The sequence below is a fragment of the Eurypyga helias genome, unplaced genomic scaffold, assembly GCF_000690775.1.
Source record: "Eurypyga helias isolate BGI_N326 unplaced genomic scaffold, ASM69077v1 scaffold8158, whole genome shotgun sequence".
NCBI lineage: Eukaryota > Metazoa > Chordata > Aves > Eurypygiformes > Eurypygidae > Eurypyga > Eurypyga helias.
In genome coordinates this window covers 8,015-12,272 of record NW_010268859.1, presented here as the reverse complement: position 1 = coordinate 12,272, position 4,258 = coordinate 8,015, and the positions used below count along the sequence as shown (strand labels likewise).

General features: G+C 58.6%; 1 protein-coding gene across 1 annotated transcript in view; it reads right to left on the bottom strand.

The window, feature by feature from the left end:
- The window catches only part of ZMAT5 (zinc finger, matrin-type 5), a gene marked incomplete at its 3' end in the record, with an annotated part of 13,366 nt that overhangs the window by 4,671 nt on the left and 4,437 nt on the right, over nucleotides 1–4,258 (bottom strand). The window lies entirely within an intron of this gene.

Here is a 4,258-nt window from a genome sequence, read left to right as displayed (position 1 = left end):
GGTCGATGCGGACTTGGCAGGCCGTGAGAGTCTGAAAGGTTCAGAGTGCACATACAACCAGGAGACGGGATTTCAGAGATGCTGTCAGGTCTGTTTAAGGCACACACTGCGTGATGCGTCCCCAGCCCCTGCAGAGACGGGGCGGGAGGCTGTCGCCCAGCTCAGCTCGGCCGAGGTGCAGAACCAGAGCCGAGCACGGTGGAGGGAGGGGAACGCGACCTGTGTTTTCTCACGAAGTCAGGACTGAGCTAGGGAACGAGTAGGAAACCTCTGCTGCCTACCAAGAGACAGTGCAGCCAAAGGTCCTTCAAGCTTTCAAGCCCTCCATGACCCTGAGGGGGTCACCCTGTCCTGCAGCACTCTCCTCTCCGGCGGAAGGACAGGGAGCCAGCGGAGCACTCACTAGTCCCTCCCACTGGGCAGAAAGCCACAGCCGCCCAGTTTGCACAGCTCCCCAGTGCCCCTCAGCACGACAGAGGGGGAAGGGATGCTAGCAGAGGACAGGGTCAGCAGGAGCCCTTGACGCGGACGACACAGCAGCACGTTGGGGAGAGCGGGCTCAGCGCTACCCGCTCTCCAGCCTAGTGGAAAGTTCCCACCTCACAGGGAAGGGAATGTGATCCTTTGAAAAACAAACACTAATTTGATGCAACAGAAGAGGAGGCAGCTGTGTGTCATCCCCCTTTGTCCCCCCAAGGGCTCTGGGGGAACCCTGATGCCGTTTAGAGACCAGACGGGCAGCGGTCCCCCCGGGCGGCTGCCGCCGGCCGCTGTGCCCACCCGGAGCCTGCTCCGCACCTACCCGCCGTATGTCACACGTTTAAGGAAAATATTATACGTTTCCAGACAGGGTGTGAAATTAATATTGCTTGGGCAGAGCGAAGGATCACTCCATCCTAGTGGTGGCACCCAATTATTCATCTGCCTGTTGAATATTAATGAGGATGGCAGGAATGTGCTACACAATGAGCAGCCAGAGATGGATAATTTGTCATCCAGCCTTTTCATCTGCTGCTGCTGGGAGGGGGGACGATGTACTCACTGCCACCACAAAGACAGCCTGCTGTGGTCCTGATGTCGAGGTGCTGCTCTGCAACCCGGCGATAAGGACACGGTTGGAGACAGGACCGTTCCAGTCTCCTGCACTTGTTCCCAAGAAGCAAAGCCCCTGCGGAGCTATTTGGGGTGGAACCAACAGCCTGGCCAGGTGAGGCACTGGGGAGGGACCAGTTTGGTGACACCAGTTGGGTGAGCTGGGCACTCCTCAACCTCAGGCTACGTGAATTCAGCTCCCAGATTAGACCTTTCTGGGAACGCTGACCACAGCCACCTTATTTCCCAGTGTTCCAGGCTGCTCCATGTAGTGAGTGCCTGGGCACATCCCACCTCAGCAAGGAGCAGTGGCTGTGAGAGGCTTCGACAAGGCAGGAAAGAGAGTTGCAGAGAGAAATCTCTCTCCCACCTCTACCGACCACCGAAACTTCCTTTTCATCCCATGCCCCGGCGCAGACCAGACCCCAGACTGCTGAAGCCCCTCTGCTGAGAGCAGGGAGCCCCCCGGCCACCGCCCTGAAGAGCCCACAGCAGGAACCGGCGAGAGCCCAGGGCCTCAAGCAGCCACAACTCGCTGTCTCGTCCAGAAAAGCTCACCGGCTGCGGTGGAATGGCTCCAGACTACTCATGCTGGTCTGAATGGGGCCCCAGGTGTCCAGATTAGGAAGATGTCCAGCTGGCTCCCCATCCACGCAGCTCCAGGAGTTACTGCTCCAAAGCACTCCAAGCCCCGGGCTGGGAAGTAAGGCAGCAGGGATGGGCAGCCAGCCGGCTCTGCCCTCCTCGGCACGTGCCCATCAGAGAGGCAAGTCTGGCCACCCTGTCCTCTGAAGCACACACGTCCCCGCCCCGGGTACCCCAAAACCACCATGACACTGGAAACACGCCTCAACTGTCACCAGTGTGCCAAGCTGTAACTCCAAAACCCCGTTAGCAGCCCGTGCTCCTCGTGCAGCAGCGAGGCAGGTGCGAAGGCGCTTCCTTCTCACTGGGCTGTGTGCTGTGAGGCCTAATTACAGCCAATTAAAAGAGCATCTGCAGTCATGGAGTGCCTATCTAATGATGCTGGAGTGGGAGTCCATATTCCCCTTCCCTCCCCACGCAGCTTTTAGCCTGAGTTCCATTCCCGAGCACGGCAGCAGCGTACGTGAGACCCAACCACGGGCACTGAGCAGCCCACCCAGCAGAGATTTACACATCAGCTTCAGCTCCCTCCCCAGGCAGGAGGATGTGGCCAGCTAACTCCAGAGCCCAACAGCAGCAGAGTGTGCCCGAGAGACGAAGCTGCCGGGGCCCTGCAACACAAGAAGCTTGGGAAGTTACGGCCCTGCAGCCGAGCGGGGTTGGCCGACTGCGAGGGCGCTCCCCCGGCTCAGGGCTGAGTTAGGGCGGTGGAGTACAGCCACCCCAGCACGGTCGCTCACATTCAGCCACGCAGACACGTTGCAAACACTCGCCCAACTGCGCCCTTACCCTCCCCTCGCAGAAGAGGCCGCGCTGTGCCGACGCTCCCAGCCGAAGTGACACGGCTGAGCGGGGAGCCAGTAACTTTAAGGAAGAGGATGGCAATGTGACAGTGACTTTCCCTGACATGACTGTACTTACAATGACAGCCTGGAAGTGTCTCGCTGATGAATGATGCAGCAGATGCAGAAGGCTAACGCTCTGACGCGGCAACAGCTGGGAGTATGCCTCCCTCCCTGCTGAAGGTGGAAACTGTTGCTCCCTGATGAGTATATTCTGCGGGGTGCAGAAGGGCTGAAGCCAAACTAGGACAGACCATTACAGAACAGTGAATGGTCCAGAAACTTTCCTACTTAACCCACAAGACTAAGACAAACAACAGGGTGAACTCCCTGCCCTGAAAAGGCTGAACGTGAAGCATAATGTGATGTTTCCTTTGGCTGTAAGAAAAAGGCATCATTAGCAAGGGGAGCTCCCTGCCACAGAACTACCAACACCCAGCACTTCAACAGGATTCAGGCACAGGTTCCATATTTACAGGACAAAAGTGCCACCCTGGGTTAGCAGTGCTGAAATAAAGTCAGAAAGGGCTTTGCTGTGGTTGAGGATGGAAGCCCACCCCCGAACACAGGTTAGTGGGCTACACTGCTCCCCCACGGCTTTATTTGCACCTTTTTCTGATGCATCTGCCCCTGGACGAGGGGAGACACGGGTTCAGCGCAGCCTGGCAGCTCCTCTGTCTCTACATCAGAACCGAGGAAAGCGGAGTTAAGCAGCACTGTGGATCCCCCAAGAGACCATCCACTTTTTACCCCACCAGACAGAGCACGGGGCCGTCTCCAGCTCAGTCACAGAAGGCTCTGCACAGAACGGTGAGGGCTCCAGAGCTTCCAGACTCTCAGCACATCCCAAGTTCCCAACTGCAAGCCTCAAAACCTCCCAAAACCGCCCAGATGCTGCAGGTTCAGATGGGAAATCTCGGAGGACACTGACAATGTCGTGAGAGACAGCCTGGTGCGGCCCTCTGCTCTAACCCGTACTGCATCACCTCGGCGGCAGCGGCCCGTGGTGCCTCCCGGCACGGAAACACCAGGACCAGGTGCTAACGCCTGTAGGGACGTCACTGACAGAGGCGCCTGACGGACAGGCCAGGAGGATCAGGTCTCCTGCGTGACTAACGTGACCTGCAGTCCGACCTGCCACCACGCAGACCCTTCAGCTCTGCCCTGAGCCCCGCCGTCCGGGACCCCGACGCCTCAGGAGTGGTGAAACGTCCCCAGGGCACACGTTTGTGCAGCGGTGCCTTCCGTCCAGTCTGCCCTTCCATGCGCTGCTCCTCTTCTCCACCAAGTCCTGCCGAGCTCCTCCCTCCCCAAAATCCCTCTGAGCTCTCTGCAGGCTCACCTGCTAGGACGGAGAGCGCTGCGCGCTGCTCGGCCCGCTCGCTCGGCTCACACGGATTTCCACGGAGCGCTGCCACGAGACGGAGCAGGGTCCAACTCTACCACCAGCCAACCGTGTCGCAGCCGCACAGCCAAGGACGAGGCACCCTGCTGCCCCCCGCCCGTCGCTCCGTGAGGCCTAATTGTTTAATTAAACGTTTGACTTGGCAATACAAATGCAAGGCTTCCAAGTCACCCCCCAGGAATCGGCCCTCTCGCTAGCCAATTCTGCACTTACACCTGACCCATGTGACAGAAGTCAATGTTCGATAACGAGCGTAATTGGCGGAGAAGCCTGC